Genomic DNA, 21185 nt, shown 5'->3' on the forward strand with positions numbered 1-21185 from the left:
CGCAAAATCCGCACTTTGTCATTGAACACGTCCGTGATAGCCCTAAACTAAAAACTAAACGTCTGGTGCGGGCTAAAGCACGACAGGATTGAAACTTCCTGGCAGATTAAAACTGTGTGGCCGACCGAGACTCGAACCCGGGACCTTCGCCTTTCGCGGGCAAGTGCTCTATCATCTGAGCTACCGAGCACGACTCACGCCCGGTACTCACAGCTTTACTTCTGCCAGTATCTCGTCTCCTACCTTCCAAACTTTACAGAAGCTCCCCTGCAGAAGTACAGCTGTGAGGACCGGGCGTGAGTCGTGCTTCGGTAGCGCAGATGGTAGAGCACTTGCCCGCGAAAGGCAAAGGTCCCGAGTTCGAGTCTCGGTCGGGCACACAGTTTTAATCTGCCAGGAAGTTTCATATCAGCGCACACTCCGCTGCAGAGTGAAAATCTCATTCTGGCGCGACAGGATTGTTGGACCGTTCTTCATTGCGGAACAAACAGTGACTGGATCAGTGTATCTGGACATGTTGGAGCAGTTTGTGTACCCCCAGATACAAGACTTGCAACACCACATATTTTTTCAACAAGATGAAGCTCCGCCTCATATGTCAACGGCTGTTCGCAAGTTCCAGGATAGGAAAGTTCCCAATCCTTTGATCGGACGCAGAGGACCCATTGCCTGACCACTACGTTCACCTGACATTATGTCGCTTGATTTCTTCATGTGGGGATTCGTAAAGGACCGCGTGTATGCCACCAAAGTAAACGATATTCCTGCATTGCGACATCGTATCTCTAATACGACTGCAACAATAACACTGGAAATGTTACAAAGAACTTGGCAAGAAATTGAATATAGACTCGATATTCTTCGTGCTACAAATGGTTCACATGTAGAGGGGTACTGATGATAAATAAATAAATTCTTTGAGATGCTCTAAAATGTGGTGTATTTTTCGCTGTCGTATCTATTGTGATTTTTTCCCTAGGTCCTTGAAATTAGGGACGTTTGAGTGGGAGACCACAATTGCACAATTTTTTTATGTTTTATGTCGATTGTGACCAAGAAAATAGAAATAAAATCAAATGAACTATGTTTGCATATCTTGCTTTTGTTTTTGATTTAATAGTTTCCCATGGTTTATTTAGCGTATTTACGGAAGATAAAGGCATTATGTATCTTAGTTTTAATGTAAACTATTAGTAAGTAGGCTGGTTATCTAAACCAGTGAACCACTTGGTTATATAAATAAAGTACTTAAAAACTATTGTTAACACACCATAGTTTTTTTTTTCACCCAACAACACATTTATATATAAGTGTTCAGGGAAATCCAGGCATACAGAAATATAGCTCTCTCAGCAGTGAAGTAAATGGGAAGTGCAGCGAAGCTAAGGCAAATGACTGCATGAAAAATATGAAGAAATCGGAAAATAAAAGATTGTGGGAAAAACTGGCACTGTATGTAGAAAAGTCAAAACAACATTCGGTTAAATTAAAAGCAAGAGCGGTAACGTCACGAGTGTAAAGGGAATTAAACTGTTTAATGCATAGGCGAGAGCGAGTAGGTGAAAAGAGTACTTTGGGGGCCTCTGTAAGGGGGAAGATATGTCTGATGTGATATACAAGACATAGGGGACCCATTATTAGAATCAGAATTTAAAAAATCTTTGGGAGACTGAAATAAGGCAGAAGGGATAGCCAACATTCCATCGGAATTTCTAAAAGTGGCAACAAGACGATTATTTCACGATGGTATACAGACTGTATGAGACTGGCGATATACTATCTGACTTTCTGGAAAAACATCATTCAGAGTGCAAGAGCCGAGGGTTATCGCTCAATCAGCTTAATATCTCATGCATCCATGTAGCTGACAAGAATAATATATAGAAGGAGGAAAATAAAACTGAGAAAGTGTTAGATGTAAATGAAAGGTAAAGGCATCAGAGACGCAATTCTAAAGTTGCGGTTGATAATGGAATTAAGACTAAAGAAGAACCAAGACACCTTCATGGGATCCTTAAGGAGGAGGTTCTCCAGAGAACCGGAGAGGGACAGAACTGACAAAAAGAACGGACTGGTTGGTAGGACATCTGTGTAGACATCAGAGAATAAATTCCAGAGCACTCGAGGGAGCTGAGAGGCAACAATCGCAGAGGAAGACGGACATTGGAATACATCCAACAAATAGTTGACGACGTAGGTTGCAAGTGCTACTCTGAGACGAAGAGGTTGGCGCAAGAGAGGAATTCGTGGCGGGCAGTATCAAAAACAGTCAGATGATGGATGACTAAAAAAAAGTACTATAACTGCGTAACAATGAATGCTGATTTTCACTTAGTATTTCGTCAGTTTCTAGCCGAAGGTCACAATTAAACATGAACACGGGAAAGATATGGAATATTTATGAAATACCTTCGATCCTCCGATGACAATGTATTTCTTCATGGTATACGAATGCCTAGGCCAGTGTCGCACTTGTTTGTAAGGAGGCTTGAAAATACGTTACAATGAAACTAAAATAAAGCATGACGATTACAACAGGTAATATATCAAAGACAAAATTGCACAAATTAACTAGAAAGATACAGAACTTGTTGATCAGGTTTCATATTTGAGGACAATGTAATATGTATTGCAGAAAAAAAAGAAAAAAAGAAAGAAAAAAAGAAAACCTTTTGGCAATGTTCACTGGGATTCGATCACTCCAAAACAGAAAGTTGATTATTAGTGGGCTCTAGCATTTCTTAGATGACATAGCTCTTTAATTCTCAGTCACACTATAATGCTGCTCTACCTGTGTAAGCAGAGCTCACACTAAAATAATTGAGACACAGCTTACTCAAGTAGTGTGTGTTAGCAAAGGTTGTATTCATCCCAAAAACACGCACTGGCCATCGGAATTGATTTCTTCACTGGGAATTAGGGCTATGAGGCCCTTATGAACCTGAGAGTGTGTGTATCTGTGTAAAGACGTATATATTTGTTCTAAATAATATTTTCTCTTATCATAAGATAAATAATGAAACATAATACGCGTGACGCCTCGTTTTCTTAACACGGAAAACATTTAAAAATTGAAGGTTTTCAGCAGATAATGAAGAGAAGAGTGTTTACAATTACTGGGAGAGACAGGTAAGCAGATATATCAAAGAACAAACCTAAGTTGATGAGATATGATGAATGTATGAAAATTAAATATAGATGCTAGGTATAAGTTGCTAGTTGAACGAATTGGAGACGGACAAAGGAATTTCTCTGATGGGTTCCAATAGATAAGAAAAGACCGAACGACGAGTTAATGGATGGTGGTTGGAAGTTTTTAGCAAACAAACACGAGCACCCTGAATGCCTAGAATTGAACGCTAATGTATGATGAAGTCTAGACAGGGGCTCCACACAACAGTAGATGCAAAATAACTGAAGCTGTTGATATATTCTGAGAAAATGATAAATAAACCGCCAAATGTAGATCGAATGTTATTGTCTGATTTGTAATAAGAAATGTATTTTCAATAGTATAATGTGATTCCATTAATTCATTTTAAAACAGAATCTGACAATTTTCGTCCTTGCATTGTGTTCATTTTTTTTTTTTTTTTAATACGCTTGTCAAGCTGTCAGAGCAGCTTTACACTCACTGAATTCCGTGCCACAAGGGAAATGCGGGCCAGACTCGTTATTCTGTCATTCAGTTGTCATAATGTGATGAAGGACACCCAGTTATATGAATTGTGTATTTCAGAGGAACATAATTATAATACTTGGACTTACGTAAGGGGTACTTTTCCTTATTATGAACGTCAGTAAACGGCTGTCACATTCGAGTCCCGTTGCAGAAGTAATTACGAACTGGTTTCTAACAGTGGACTTCGGTTTATGTAAATTGTACCACCCTAAAAGAATGTACTGCTCCCTACTTCAAACGCTACATGTTGCCTTCAAAAACAAAGAGCTCTGGTAATATGCTGATCTCGAAACCCAAGGTAAAATATTATTTCATTTTTCTCTTGAAATAGATCGGAAGAAAGGACAGGAATCGAATGGAACTTGTAACTCTTAAATCTTTATGAGACTGTATAAATTAGTAACCTACTTGCAAGACAATACTTGCGAGATAACAAGTAGCAGAATGCTTGATTTTGTGAGATTATTACTTATCACAAACAGAGACTTTGTCATTGTTGTGGGAAGCAGGTTAGCATATCCTGCTGTTGATCAGCTGTGTTGCCCTCTTGTTATTTACAAATATTTTGTTCCGCATACACACGGTTTGCTTGTTTCCTGGTACACGAAAGCTTGCCAACAGTGCACGACGATTTTTCATCATGGAACGTGACCATGTTTGTCTCTCCGCACTCCCTCCCAGTCCCTCCGTCTGTAGACGTAATGTTTCTTTCCTCCTTCCTAATGTTGTCCATATTTCCAGGTTTTCTGCGTGTCGCATACCTATGACTGTTAGTATAATACGTAATTTTGTTCAAAAAATGGTTCAAATGGCTCTGAGCACTATGGGACTTAACATTTGTGGTCATCAGTCCCCTAGAACTTAGAACTACTTAAACCTGACTAACCTAAGGACATCACACACATCCATGCCCGAGGCAGGTATCGAACCTGCGATCGCAGCGGTCACGCGGTTCCAGACTGAAGCGGTTAGAACCGCACGGCCACACCGGACAGCCGTAATTTTGTCTTGGAGGAATTATAAGAAAGGTGTGTAATGCTTTTATGGTTCTTAAGAACGAATACAGTTCAACTTTTGTGCAGCCAGACATCTAACCAAGAGTCAGTTTTGTGTACTTGGTATTTCATCTTTCGTTAACACGAAAGCCGGACCCACGTGGATCAGACGGTATTCTCCCTCTAGAAGCCATTTACATCTTCTACAATAGTGAATGATTGTGAAAATGATATATATCTTTATAGCTCTCTTCTGGCCTATTCTCCATATTCCTTTAATAGGTCTTCTTTCCGAGTTGTTTTAGAACGAGTTGCATGATATAGTTTTTAAAAAAAGCTGTGTCTCAGCATTAAGTTAGTATTACAAAAAAGTATGTGTGTGTCTATGTGTGTGTGTGCTGCGTGGGGAAAACCACTTACCTATCAAAGGAGTTAGGGTAGGGGTGAAAAAATCGTATCCTGCCATTCGCGCATTTCCAGATTTTGTTCCCCCAGTATTTGAAAATGAGAGCACTTGGCGACTTGCGACAAACTTTACACACTACTTCAAACCCTTCCGAAGCTTATTCTCGCTGGCAAATCCTAAAAAATTGTGACAAGAAAGATGTTTGTAGCTTATTATCTTCCCGTTGTTCATGCAATAAAAGTAGCGCATGAGTCATGACACAGTATGCACATATAGTACTGTACATGAGTACAAAATTATAGTGATATGCTTGAAAACAGCCGCATCGTGCACGACGTTTACATTTATTACTTCGTTTCTACGAAGTCCACTCAGAACACATTTTACAGACAGTATCCCCATATGCGGTTGAATGTATCTACAAAATTATATCATTGTTCGACGCAAACTTCAGGCGATATGACGTCATAAACATTAAGCTTATGGCCGGACGCTGCGTGCTAAAGGCGTGGACGCACAGCAACCTCGGGTTTCTCAGCTACATAATTGCAATAACGAGTAGTAATAATGAATAAATAACAGTTAAATATTATGCATTAGTTGTAACATCAATTGAGAGAAATCAAAAAGATATATACACTGAACCGCCAAAGAAACTGGTATAGCCATGCGTTTTCAAATACGGAGATATGCAAACAGGCAGTATACGGCGCTTCGGTCGGGAACGCCTATATAACACAAAAAGTGTCTGAGGCAGTTGTTAGATCGGTTAGTGCTGCAATTATGACAGGTTATCAAGATTTAAGTGAGTTTGAACGTGGTGTTACAGTCGACGCACGCCCGATGGGACATAGCATCTCCGAAGTAGCGATGAAGTGTGGATTTACCCGTACCACCATTTTACGAGTGTATCTTGAACATCAGGAATTCGGCAAAACAATATCTCTGACATAGCTGAGGTGGGACAAAGATCCTGCAAGAACGTTACCAACGACGAGTGACGAGAATCGTTCACCGTGACAGAAGTGCAACTCTTCCAGACATTGCTGCAAATGTCAATACTGTGCCATCAACAAGTGTCAGCGTGAGAACTATTCAACGTTACATAATCTATCTGAACTTTCGGAGACGAAGGCCCACTCGTGTACCCTTGATGGCAGCATGACACAAAGCTTTACGCCTCGCCTTAGCCCGTCAACACCGACATTGGACTGTTGGTGACTGGAATCATGTTGCATGGTTGGATGAACCTCGTTTCAAATTATATCGAGCAGATGGACGTGTAGGGCATGGAGACAAGGTCATGAATACATGGACCCTGCACGTCAGCACGGAACTGTTCAAGCTGGTGGAGGGTCTGTAATGGTGTGTGACGTGTGCAACTGGAGTGATATATGACCCCTGATACGTCTAGATACGACTCTGAAGTGTGACACACGCGCAAGCATCCTGTCTGATGACCTGCATCCGTTCATGGCCATTTTGCATTCCGACGGACTTTAGCAATTCCAGCACGACTATGCGACACCCCACACATCCATAATTGCTACAGAGTGGCTCCAGGCACAGTCTTCTGTGTCTAAACACCAAACTGCCCAGACATGAACATTATTGAGCTTATGTGGAATGCCTTGCAAAATGCTGTTCAGAAGAATCTCCATCCTATCGTACTCTTACGTTTTTATGGACACCCCTGCAAGATTCAAGGTGTCAGTTCCCTCCGACACTGTTTCAGACATTAGTCGGGTCTATGCCACGTCGTGTTGCGTCACCTCAGCGTGTTCGCAAGGGGGGCCCCTACACGATATTAGGCTGGTGTAACAGTTTCTTTTCTCTTCAGTGTACCTAAAAGAGAATAAAAACTGAAATACATAGGAAAACCGTAAAATTAGAAAAAATCGAAATGGTGGTAACTCTGTTGAGCCGATGAATTGTTATTATGTTTCAGGCTCGTTTCGAAAGCGCGAAAGCGTTACGAATACACACAAGCAATTGCAGAGTTAGACGCTACAAGAGAGGCGTTCTGCATCAGATTGTGGTTTAGTATGGAAGTTTCATGCGCGCACGCTTCTAGACGAATCAGCCAATATGTTGATTGCATCTACGTATATCTTGCGAATAGCCCATGAGGATAAACTCACAATAGTTCGAGCCCTCAGGGAAGCTTACCAGCAATCGTTCTTACTCGAACCATTCGTGACTGTAGCAGGAAACTGAAGATGTGGCAGTATCCTCCGCCACGCATCGTCAGATGGCTTGCGGAGTATAGATGCAGATGTACGAGTAGATGCATGAAAAGTGGGTAGGATCATATGTTTCACACAATTAATTAGCTGATATAACGTTCGGTAAGCAAACGTCCATTGCGTACTTTCTATTTTAAACTACGTGTCATTCATTTCTGGGACGGAAAGCAATGACATGAGAATTCCTTAAGCCAGTTTCATACTGTAGGTGTTGTAATTTTCGTTCCTGAGCATCCACGGAAAGTGGAAATTAGTGTTTAACGGCCCATCAACAACAAGGTCACCAGAGACGGAGCACAAGCTCGGATTACTGAAGGATTAAGAAGGAAAGCGGGCGTGCCCTTTTGAAGGAACCATTTCGGCATTTGCCTTAAGTGATTTAGAGAAATCACGGAAAACCTTAATCAGGATGGCCGGACGTGTATTTGAACCGCCGTCCTCCAGAATGTGAGTCCGATTTGCTAACTACTGCGCTAGCCCACTCGGTGCGGCAAGTCAGTCTGGAGTGATAACGAAAGATCAAACTGCTTTCAGTTACCGTTATTCGTACTGATTTGAAATAGTAGTAGTACAAAATATCGAAACGTTAAGCGCTTTCTTTTGATTGGGGGGGGGGGGGGGGGGTGTCATTTTCGCTACACAGCCCCGGAATGCCGTTTTGAGTTGAAATTAAACTCATTGCTCGATGTACACGCGAGGAAAAAACAGAAAAATTTGCTCATATTTTGTCATAACACAGTATTACTAAACCTCTAGCCTGGGCAATTACCAGTTCCTTATTGCGTATCTAACGGCTTCCAGAGGTAACAAGAATTTTATTTTCAGTATTTCATACAGTTATTGACGCAATTTAAAAATTTTAAATGCTGCCATAATCTACTCTTTAAGAGCTATACTCTTTCATTAAAGGTTTAATACCATAAGCCAACTGTTACACTTGGGAATTGTGTGCAAGTCTTTACGCAGCATAACTCATGACGCGCAAATTGCCCAGACCATATTCATCCAGTATTCGAGAATGAGAGCGCCTAGTGACTTCCAACGAATTTTACTCATAGTGTCAAAGCTTTACGAAATATTTTCTCGTTAACACCCACTACAAAACAATGGAAGGAAAAATTATATGGCTTACTACATGTTATCTTCTCATGCTGTAAAACTGCAGCATATAGCATGACGTTTCAATTTATTACTAACTAGCGGAGAAACCCGACGTTGCCCAGATATTTATTTATAACCGTACGTCCAATCCTGCACCACGCAACATCTGGCCATATGTTTCATGTCTGCGGCATCATATCTCTTGAACTATGTATCGTACAATTTTGTAGACACAGTCAGCGGCGTAAGCGGATACTGTCTGAAAAATGTGTTGCGAATGGAGTTAGTAGCAACGAAGTAATGATTATAAACATAATGCTGGCAGCGACAATTTTTCATGCATCTCACTATTTATGACGTCTTAATGATACGATATTGTATGTACATTCGGTGGCGTATGTGGAAACTGTCTACAAGATTAATTGAGAATAGTGTTACTATCAAAGAAGTAATGATGTGGAAGTTTTTCAAGCATCTCAATGTTTACAACGTTATATCTCCTGAACTATGTCTCGTACAATGACATAATTCTGCACCTAAATTAGTTGGTATATGTACATACTGTATGAGAAATGAGTCGCGAATACAGTTAGCAGTAAAGAAGTAATAAATTATAAAGTCATGCCTAATGTGGTACTTTCGCTGCACGAACAGCGGAAGTAGTATGCACTAAAAAAGTTTCTTTCATTCCGAGGGTACGAGACTATTTTGACTTTGATAAGTGTTAATGATTTTACCTTGTTCAGAAAATCTTGTCTCGCTATTGCTAGTCTATTATACATCCTCTCTTCTTCGGCCGTCATCAATTATTTTGTTGTTCAGAAACTAAAATCATTTGCTACTTCTGGTGCTTCATTCCCCAATTTGACTTTCTCAGCATCGCGTGATTTAATTAGACTACATTACCACTGTTTACTGAAATAGATTTTCATCTTATAACATCTTTCCAACACACTAACCATTTCGTTGAACTGCTCTTCCATGTCTTTTGCCGTCTCTGACAGAAATACAGCGTCGTCGACAAACCTCAAAGTTTTTATTTCATCTCGCATTGGTTTCCTTTATCGCTCGCTTATTGCACAAATGGAATAACATCTGGGATGGGTTTAAATCTTCTGAACTACTAGCTCCCTTTCGTGTCTTCCGGCTCTTGTAACTTCAGTATGGTTTTTGTATATATTGTAGATAAATTTTCAGTCTCTGTTTTTTACCCCTCCTACCTTCAGAATTTCGACGTGCGAGTGTTATAAACGTAGTTTATCAGACATCATAAGTCATGGGACTGCCTAATTTCGGAACAGAAACTGATTTTCCCCGAACTCGGCATCTGCTTTTTTCCTTTTTCCTGTAAATTATTCTAGTTAATATACTCCAACCATGATTTACTGAACTGATGCTTCTGCAGTATTCACGACTGTTAACACCTACATTCTATTATATATATAAAGTCTGTGAGTATGTCACTGTTCTCACTCATCTTATACACCAGCTGGGAGGGTTTTATCATGACTGGCTCATCCAACAGCTTCATTATATCTGAGGGAACGTCATCTGCTCCAAGGACCTTATTCCGACTTAGGTCTGAAAGTGCTCTGTCAAATTTTTCTTGCTGCATCATATCTCGCACCTCATTTTCGTCAGCTTCCTCAACTTTTTCTATAATATATTCATGCGTGTTTCACTTTTGCCAAGAGATTATCGATAGTCACCATACCAACTGCTTCATCACTTAGTAATGGACAAATTATTGGCACAAGACTACTTGTGTAGAAAATTTATTCTAGTAAAAAGCCGTTACCAACCTTTTCTTCTTTTCACTGTAAATTTCGAAAAATTGTAACGTATTCTTACATTTACCTGCCACAGCCTATCCACATTTTGATCTCCGTTTTGTAACCCAGTCAGTCATGGATCCTTGTTTATGATCGTTATAGATCAGAAATTATAGTTATAAATTATAAACATGTGTTAAGACACGGAAGGGAAAATTCCCGTTGTGGTTTTCACGCTCACCTGAATGTGGCCAGAAGTACAGAAATACGTGGGCGGTGATTCAGAGCTCCCAGTGAGTTCCCAGCCGGCTGTTGGCTGCTGGCTAATCGTTGCCCGCGTTCCAAGCACCTCAAGCGCCAGGCCTCTCCCATCAGCGGAGGTTAGTCACCACGGCGGCTATTGGGGCTAATGAAGGCGCGAGAATTCGTGTCGTTGGTCCAGTGCAGCTGCGCCTGTTGCCGGAAGCTGCTACCCGCTGATACCTGCGGTATGCAGAAAAGCTGCTATCAAATAACACTGAACTGAAGATGGCTTCATGGTTTAGGCACGGAATTCAAATTCAGAAGTATCGGGGTTGGAGGTCCCAGTCAGTCTTCGTGTTTCAGGTTTTGCTAGTTTTCTTTGAATAACTGCAAGCAAATATTCAGTTAATTCTCTTAATAAAGCCCCTACTTGCTTCATCGAACTCTAACAATGTTGACATAAACGAGAAGTTCCATTCTAATCTTCCTTCCTGCAGTGTTACAAGCGTACAATTTGCTTTCTGTGGGAAATATTGTTCTCTTGACGGTTCAAACTGATTCTCAAGATATTTACACGTTTTTTTTTAGTTCATCTGTCAGCTACGATTTTTCAACATTTCTGCTACACTTGCTCACCACTCAAACCAACCTGTGGCCATTCGTACCATCCTTCTTTGTATACGCTCGATATGATGATGATGAAGATTATGATGAAGAAGCTGCTAGGGACGTTTTGGCAACAAGACGTAGACGTGTTTAGCAGCCGTACTAATATCTAATGAGACCTGTGTGATTAAAATGGGGAATAAGTTAAAAGAATTTGTACCAAAATAAAATATTTTCCTAATACACACACACACAAACTACTCTTGCGTCAGTTCAATAAGTGTTAAAAATGCTAAAACAAGTACATACGGTGATCACTGGTACCCTTCCAAACTATGTACTTGTTTATGATACTAGGCCATAAACTGTTAAAAACTTTGCTACTGTAATTTAATTGTCAAACAAATCAGAGTTCAGATCCCTAGTTAAATCTACCGCTGCCTTCATCGTCTCTCGTCCGACACGATAAGGGTCTGATGCACTTGAGCAGTGGTCCTATATGCATCACACTAGTGTCTTGTATCCAGTCTGTTTTGTACACAAAATACTGTTTCCCACTATCCTAACAATGAATCGTAGTCTGCCATTTGTTTTAACTACAACTGAGTCTATGCGTTCGATCCACCGTATATCTCTATACAATCTTACTTCCGAATACGTTTTTATATTATTAAATCATATTTTAACACTATATTCCTGTAGTCAAGGGACATCATGTGAGACGCCCCGCTAGACCCGCAGGACAGAACAAGTAGTAGGAAGGAGGCCAGAATGAGCGACTGTCAGCTACACTCCAAACATAACAGTTTATTTAGTTGTCCAAACTTTACAGCGCAACTTCTAAGCTTCACTACCGACAGAAAAAGTCGCTATAATAATAATAATAATAATAATAATAATTATTATTATTATTATTATTATTATTATTATTATTATTATTATTATTATTATTGAGACAGATGGCTCTAGGCCTTAAACTTAAATAGTATTTAAGGCCAAGCGATATAAGACTTGACTAGGCAGGTAGATTAAGTTTTTGAAAGTTGCTGAAGGCTCATAAATTTAAAACAACATAACTACAATAACCTTTCAATAGGCAGAAGGCCCAAGCTATATGACCAATAAGGAACCCTCCTTCAAACTTCTGAAAGCCTTTGTTTTAAAAAAACTGCAACCAATTTTCCAAGGCAGAAGGCCCAAAGCTTTTAATCTTAAATAGTATTTAAGCCCAAGTGATGTAAGACTTGATAAGTAAAAATCCAAAATTTTAAAGTGGCTGAAAGCCCATCATTCCAAGAGCAACACACCTACGATAAATTTTCAACAGGCAAAAGGCCCACAGCTTTATCTTGAAAGAATGCAATACTTGATACATACGAACCTTAAAACTTAAAGTGGCTGAAGGGCCATGCCTTTTAAAAACAATACAACAGCTTTATGCTCAAATGTGTAATACTTGATAAATAGGATCCTTAAAACTTAAAGCGGCTGAAGTCCGATGCTTTTAAATACAATACAATAAATTTTCAACAGGCAGAAGGTCCAAACTTTATCTTCATAGAACGTAAGAATTGCCCAATTTAGAAAAACTTACTTTTCAAACGGATGAAGGCCTTTGTTTTTAAAAACACAATTACAAGCATACAAATTCCAACCATCGGCTCTGAGTCATTAAAAATACACAATTAAACGCTAATAAGAAGGCAGTATAGGCAATGGCGCTCAGAAGTTTCCAAGGGGCTCGGTCTGCCCCTGAAATCTTAACGTTCGCTTAGGTGAGACAAGAATTCGGCCTAACTATACTCGATCCGCCAGCAACACAAACAAGAGACAGTCAGGCACCCACCGAAAAGACGACTTGCTAACCACCGACCAGTATACGAGAATTCCAAAGGCAGACATAGCCGCCGACAACCAAAAATTCTTTAAGCTGTCAAAAACTACACACCATGTTGGACAGTTACAAAAGGTGAGGGAAGGACACTGCCGCAACTTACGTCAGCGACCAGGGCAGGAAACAGGTACACTAACGGAAAAATATACTTACTTGCTGATCCGTTCCAACCGACAGACTCACTGCCAGTACGCCGTCAACATTTGAAAAAAGTTGTCAGGGGAAATGACAACAACTTGCAAGGGCAACAGTCTGGATGATTGACTGATCTGGCCTTGTAACAATAACCAAAACGGCCTTGCTGTGCTGGTACTGCGAACGGCTGAAAGCAAGGGGAAACTACAGCCGTAATTTTTCCCGAGGGCATGCAGCTTTACTGTATGATTAAATGATGATGGCGTCCTCTTGGGTAAAATATTCCGGAGGTAAAATAGTCCCCCATTCGGATCTCCGGGCGGGGACTACTCAAGAGGATGTCGTTAGCAGGAGAAAGAAAACTGGCGTTCTACGGATCGGAGCGTGGAATGTCAGACCCCTTAATCGGGCACGTAGGTTAGAAAATTTAAAAAGGGAAATGGATAGGTTAAAGTTAGATATAGTGGGAATTAGTGAAGTTCGGTGGCAGGAGGAACAAGACTTCTGGTCAGGTGACTACAGGGTTATAAACACAAAATCAAATAGGGGTAATGCAGGAGTAGGTTTAATAATGAATAGGAAAATAGGAATGCGGGTAAGCTACAACAAACAGCATAGTGAACGCATTATAGTGGCCAAGATAGATACGAAGCCCACACCTACTACAGTAGTACAAGTTTATATGCCAACTAGCTCTGCAGATGACGAAGAAATTGAAGAAATGTATGATGAAATAAAAGAAATTATTCAGATAGTGAAGGGAGACGAAAATTTAATAGTCATGGGTGACTGGAATTCGAGTGTAGGAAAAGGGAGAGAAGGAAACGTAGTAGGGGAATATGGATTGGGGCTAAGAAATGACAGAGGAAGCCGACTGGTAGAATTTTGCACAGAGCACAACTTAATCATAGCTAACACTTGGTTTCAGAATCATGAAAGGAGGTTGTATACATGGAAGAACCCTGGAGATACTAAAAGTTATCAGATAGATTATATAATGGTAAGACAGAGATTTAGGAACCAGGTTTTAAGTTGTAGGACGTTTCCAGGGGCAGATGGGAACTCTGACCACAATCTATTGGTTATGAACTGTAGATTAAAACTGAAGAAACTAAAAAAAGGAGGAAATTTAAGGAGATGGGACCTGGATAAACTGAAAGAACCAGAGGTTGTAGAGAGTTTCAGGGAGAGCATAAGGGAACAATTGACAGCAGTGGGGGAAAGAAGTACAGTAGAAGAAGAATGGTTAGCTCTGAGGGATGAAGTAGTGAAGGCAGCAGAAGATCAAGTAGGTAAAAAGACGAGGGCTAGTAGAAACCCTTGGGTAACAGAAGAAATATTGAATTTAATTGATGAAAGGAGAAAATATAAAAATGCAGTAAATGAAGCAGGCAAAAAGGAATACAAACGTCTCAAAAATGAGATCGACAGGAAGTGCAAAATGTATAAGCAGGGATGGCTAGAGGACAAATGTAAGGATGTAGAGGCTTATCTCACTAGGGGTAAGATAGATACTGCCTACACGAAAATTAAAGAGACCTTTGGAGAAAAGAGAACCACTTGTATGAATATCAAGAGCTCAGATGGAAACCCAGTTCTAAGCAAAGAAGGGAAAACTGAAAGGTGGAAGGACTATATAGAGAGTCTATACAAGAGCGATGTACTTGAGGACAATATTATGGAAATGGAAGAGGATGTAGATGAAGATGAAATGGGAGAGACGATACTGCGTGAAAAGTTTGACAGAGCACTGAAAGACCTGACTCGAAACAAGGCCCCCGGAGTAGACAACATTCCATTGGAACTACTGACAGCCTTGGGAGTGCCAGTCCTGACAAAACTGTACCATCTGGTGAGCAAGATGTATGAAACAGGCGAAATACCCTCAGACTTCAAGAAGAATATAATAATTCCAATGCCAAAGAAAGCAGGTGTTGACAGATGTGAAAATTACCGAACTATCAGTTTAATACGCCACAGCTGCAAAATACTAACTGGAATTCTTTACAGACGAATGGAAAAACTAGTAGAAGCCGACCTCGGGGAAGATCAGTTTGGATTCCGTAGAAATACTGGAACACGTGAGGCAATACTGACCTTACGACTTATCTTAGAAGAAAGATTAAGGAAAGGCAAACCTACGTTTCTAGCATTTGTAGACTTAGAGAAAGCTTTTGACAATGTTGACTGGAATACTCTCTTTCAAATTCTAAAGGTGGCAGGGGTAAAATACAGGGAGCGAAAGGCTATTTACAATTTGTACAGAAACCCGATGGCAGTTATAAGAGTCGAGGGACATGAAAGGGAAGCAGTGGTTGGGAAGGGAGTAAGACAGGGTTGCAGCCTCTCCCCGATGTTATTCAATCTGTATATTGAGCAAGCAGTAAAGGAAACAAAAGAAAAATTTGGAGTAGGTACTAAAATTCATGGAGAAGAAGTAAAAACTTTGAGGTTCACCGATGTCATTGTAATTCTGTCAGAGACGGCAAAGGACTTGGAAGAGCAGGTGAACGGAATGGACAGTGTCTTGAAAGGAGGATATAAGATGAACATCAACAAAAGCAAAACGAGGATAATGGAATGCAGTCAAATTAAATCAGGTGATGCTGAGGGAATTAGATTAGGAAATGAGACACTTAAAGTAGTAAAGGAGTTTTGCTATTTGGGGAGCAAAATAACTGATGATGGTCGAAGTAGAGAGGATATAAAATGTAGACTGGCAATGGCAAGGAAAGCGTTTCTGAAGAAGAGAAATTTGTTAACATCGAGTATAGATTTAAGTGTCAGGAAGCCATTCCTGAAAGTATTTGTATGGAGTGTAGCCATGTATGGAAGTGAAACATGGACGATAAATAGTTTGGACAAGAAGTGAATAGGACCTTTCGAAATGTGGTGCTACAGAAGAATGCTGAAGATTAGATGGGTAGATCACATAACTAATGAGGAAGTATTGAATAGGATTGGGGAGATCAGAAATTTGTGGCACAACTTGACCAGAAGAAGGGATCGGTTGATAGGACATGTTCTGAGGCATCAAGGGATCACCAATTTAGTAATGGAGGGCAGCGTGGAGGGTAAAAATCGTAGAGGGAGACCAAGAGATGAATACATTAAGCAGATTGAGAAGGATGTAGGTTGCAGTAGGTACTGGGAGATGAAGAGGCTTGCACAGGATAGAGTAGCATGGAAAGCTGCATCAAACCAGTCTCAGGACTGAAGACAACAACAACACCACACACACACAGTTTGACAAACACTTGTACGAATACTTGAACGACACTAAGCAGTAGCTGTGCAATCACACAGACAAATTGGGAGTCGATTGACACACACAGCCAAAGCATAAGCGATCGGCTAGCCAATTCATCGACCACGACGACCGTCCCCTGCTCCAGTGATGCGTGGCGGCAACGGTCGGGCGAGCCATGGACATGCACGCCTCACTGCTGCTACAATCCAACTGAACTAGCGCCGCATTCCAACTCCGTGACTGCCAGATCTGAATTGCATTCCTAGCACGTTCCAACTCACTCTATGACAGACGACAAATGGTAAGTTACAGCAGTGCAGCAAACATAACACGTGAGGGCTATATTGATAGGCGCTGTTGCTGCCACTGACGGTCAGACAAAGCAGCAACCCAGTGATAACAGAAACTGAAACTAACATAACGAGGTGGCAACACGAAAAAACAGGATGTAAAACAGGAGATGGTACGAGTGTGAACCACTCACAGCTCATCATACTTTCACGTTTCGTGAAATACACAGTACTGCATTTCCCCACATTAACAGTAGATTGTCACTCTCTGTGTCAGGCTGATATTTTGTGGAGATCTAATAACAAGTAATAACAACCTAAAGAAACATCTCGTGCATATTACAAAAAATGCTGAGGATCTGTTCTCAAATTAAGGCATTTACAAAATTATCTGCAGCAATTGTCCCAGTTACTGCATTTAACAAACTGATAGGGCAATCAAGATGAGATATAAAGAACATCTATTGGCAAAGGTAGGTAGTAATGTACATAGTTCCACCACTCCAGAACGTTTATTTTTTGCTGGTAGTACTCCGAAGGATTTAGGGGATAACGTATCTTACTCAAAGAAGTAAAAGGGCGTAGATTAGATTTATGGTAAGAGCTCGAAATTTTCAAAGACGTTGAGAAAAACGATGGCTACATTTTAAATGATCACCTTCAGGTTGCAAGTAAACATTTCCTGGAAGGCTTGAAGCCTCTACTTTTCGCCGAATAGCCAAGTTTACCACTCGGTGCAGGCCTCCGTTCCGTGTTTATTTTCGTCATAATTCTGTGTTCAGTTAGAATATGTCATTTTTTTATTTTAAATTGTACATTTCATCATCACAGGTAAGTTGTTGCAACATCTTAGACCCATCCCCCTTTAAATTTTTAGTGTATATTATTCTGCTTATAACATCGTGATTTCTAGGCATGTGTACATTGCTTGGTTAGGCATCGTTTATTCAATGGGTATTTTATAACACGCCTCACTCTAGCGTAACCAAATAGAACGTACGACCGCTTCGCTAAGCATAATGCTTCACAAGTGATAATCTACCCTTTCTCTCTTCCCTCCCTTCCCCCCTCTTCTCTTTCCCCAGTTTTCCCCCTGCACCCCTCCGACCTCTCCTCTCTTTCCGCAGTTTGCACTTGCATTTTAATGTTTGCAGTTTCTCCAAAAAAATGATTCAAATGGCTCTGAGCACTATGGGACTTAACTTCTAAGGTCGTCAGTCCCCTAGAACTTAGAACTACTTAAACCTAACTAACCTAAGGACATGACACACATCCATGCCCGAGGTAGGATTCGAACCTGCGACCGTAGCGGTCACGCGGTTCCAGACTGAAGCGCCTAGAACCGCTCGGCCACCGCGGCCGGCTGCAGTTTCTCCGTCCAGTGTGCCCTTTTACAGTGCTCCTTCATGTCAGGGGTCAACTTAATAGTAAGACATTGGGCCTCTTAATCATTGGGCCTCTTAATCACTGATAATATTTCTTTGAAGCTTTTTTACTTTGACACTCATACTTCTGACAGTTTTCCTCGTGCGTTTCTGCACATATTGCCGGCCGTTGTGGCCGAGCGGTTCTAGGCTGGAACCGTGCTGTTACTCCGGTCGCAGGTTCGAATGCTGCCTCGGGCATGGATGTGTGTGATATCGTTAGGTTAGCTAGGTTTAAGTAGTTCTAAGTTATAGGGGACTGATGACCTCAGAAGGTAAGTCCCATAGTGCTCAGAGCCATTTGAACCATTTTTTTGAATTTCAATAGCACACTTTACTTATCCCTCTACCCTCTCCCTCTTCTCATCTTATTAATTAATATGTTAATCCTTGTAACGAATACGTACCTGTGAAATCACACACGATGCTCATTGCATCTACGTGCGTACAGGACACGCAGGAGCGCCACCTACTAGAGGTGACCTGAGGTTGGTGCTCTGCTCTTCAACCATATTTATGCTCTATAGGAAACGATGCCAAGTTTAATATTTAAGAGTCACATACGTACAGATGTTTCAAGTGGCACACTACACGATGTAGGATCCATTGTCATTTTTTAGTACTTGACAACATTTAAGACAAAGCCCACAGTAGACGGTTCCTACTTTTAAATTATGTATTTGAAATGTTCATTCAATGAATGACGCGTACATCTGTTAGACAGGGTCAATGACTCCCACTTCGTTTATAGATAATATGTGATTCTACCTGAGTATGCTTCAGTAAATTTATCTGTAAACATTTCCTTTAATTTTTCTTTTTGTAATGATACCATCTCTGTTCCACACACTGCCTCGTAATATTTGTTAATAGGTACATTACCTTCAAGGAAGAAAGTCTAAAACTGTCGAAACCATTTCAAGCTTGAATAAACCTGTACTTTGCATCTGGTTGGCTTTTACTTCCAATCCATCGGACCTCTCGTATACACAGTTGCTGAAGTGCAGCCATGTTTAAAATCTTAATCGGTTATTTTTTCAGTTTTGATTATGTGGAATTTTCTACACAATTGTTTCTCCTTTGAAAAGTTGTGACTGCAATAGATACATCCAATAAGCCGTTACTGTATAACCTGGACAGCAACAGTCCTTCCACAGTAAACTTTCTGTGGGTACACGGGTCATCATTTCAGTGACAGTGACTCTCCATCCAGCATAACGTGATGCATCCTATTAGGAAGTCTCCGGCACTCTCGTAAACCTGGCTAGATACGAAATAGGGATTTACTCTGATAAGACAAATCATTATGACCACTGCCCACCGCGTCGTGGGATGCCGCCTGTTGGCGTTCGAGGCACTTGAAGCGGTAACAAAAGTATATAAACGGAGCAGACACGGATGGGGGATCACTCTGGCGAAGATATGGGCTACAAATTTGGAAATCCATTGATATGGCTGTAAGGTGTCTATAATTTCGCATCTTACAGGCACTCATCTTGCAACGTGGAGTTTACGTGCAAACCAGTGACAAGTGAAATAATAACAAGTACAGAGGTCTTGCAAGATACAACTAATTTATTACTGATCAATAGTTTAACCCAAAGGTCACAGCATTTACAAAAAAATTAAAACAAGTGTCTCTTATTCACAAGTCAGAAAAATACATTACATAATACCTTTCTAATTGAATTAGGTGCAAACAAGAACTTCTTTATAACTTCTGTACTAACTGTAACCACTTAAAAAATAAAAGATAAAATCAGTTTCATTTAACAAAGGGCACTGGAATAATGAAGGTAAAATAAGTTTCTTTTAAATAGGTCACCTGGACAAGCGCAATAGGACAATTCACATGATTTCCAATTTCCGTTACCCATCAAGTATTTCTCTTTAACATGTACATAAGTTCAACTCCCTCTGCACGTAAAGTATAACTCAGAACACCAGTCTCCTTCCTTTATGGTTTTGAAGGTAAATATATAAGCAGTATAGCAAACGGAACAGACGCCTTGGCGTCCCAATGCAGAGGAAACTTAACTTAGTGCAAGGTCCCCACTCACTGCAACCCGAAGAACTCAGGGGTCGCCGTAGCGGTTGCCATTTTCCCCGTGGCCAAAAGAACCTCCGTTCCCTCTGGTACTGGTCGGCCAAGGCGATTTTGACAAAGGGCAAATTATTATCATGCAGAGAATGTGAACGAGTATCTTGAAAACGGCGAATCTGATCGAATGTTCACTTGCTACTGTCGTGAGCACCTACGGAACGGTTGGATAGACGTCCACGATTCTTCACAGAACGTGCGGTTCGGAGGCTTGTCTGCTCTGTAAAACAGGATAGATGGTGATCTGCGGCGTCTCTGCCGAAAGAGCATGACGATAGTGTATGCACAAGTGTTTCGGAGCACACCAGTCGTTGTATATTACTGAACATGAAGCTCTGCGGCACACCACACTTACGTATTGATCCAAAGACATCGTCATTTACGATTTCAGTGAGCACGGGGCGATCTGGATTGACCAATGGAAACGTGTCGGCTCTTCGGAAGTATCATAGTTTTCCTATAGTAGGTCGATGGTCCTGTCCACAATCGCCATCATCGAGGTAAACGGAGGCTGGAAACGTGCAACGCTCCACAGACGTCGGCTGGTGGGAGCAGTATTATGCTATGGGACCTGTCACAACAATGAAAACACGCTGACAGATGCGAACCACCTTCATCACTCCATACTTGATGTCTTTCCCGACGACAATGTCATCTTTCAGCAGTGAAGTTGCCCGTGTCTCGGAACTAGAACCATGCTACAGTGGTTTGAGGAGTACTATAATGCACTTATGTTGATGTCTCGGTGACCAGACTCACCTGATTTAAATCCTGTTACTCATCTGGGTCACCATCGGATGCCATCACCGCGTACGCATATCAACAGTCCATTATTTACGCGAATTACATGACCTGTGCGTAGACATGTAATGCCGCATGCCGCGCGGGATTAGCCGAGCGGTCCCAGGCGCTGCACTCATGGACTGTGCGTCTGGTTCCGGCGGAGGCTCGAGTCCTCTCTCGGGCATGGGGGTGATTGTCCTTAGGATAATTTATGTTAAGTAGTGTGTGAGCTTCGGGACTGATGACCTTAGCAGTTA

This window comes from Schistocerca gregaria, chromosome 3 (assembly GCF_023897955.1).
Source record: "Schistocerca gregaria isolate iqSchGreg1 chromosome 3, iqSchGreg1.2, whole genome shotgun sequence".
In the NCBI taxonomy this organism is placed as follows: domain Eukaryota; kingdom Metazoa; phylum Arthropoda; class Insecta; order Orthoptera; family Acrididae; genus Schistocerca; species Schistocerca gregaria.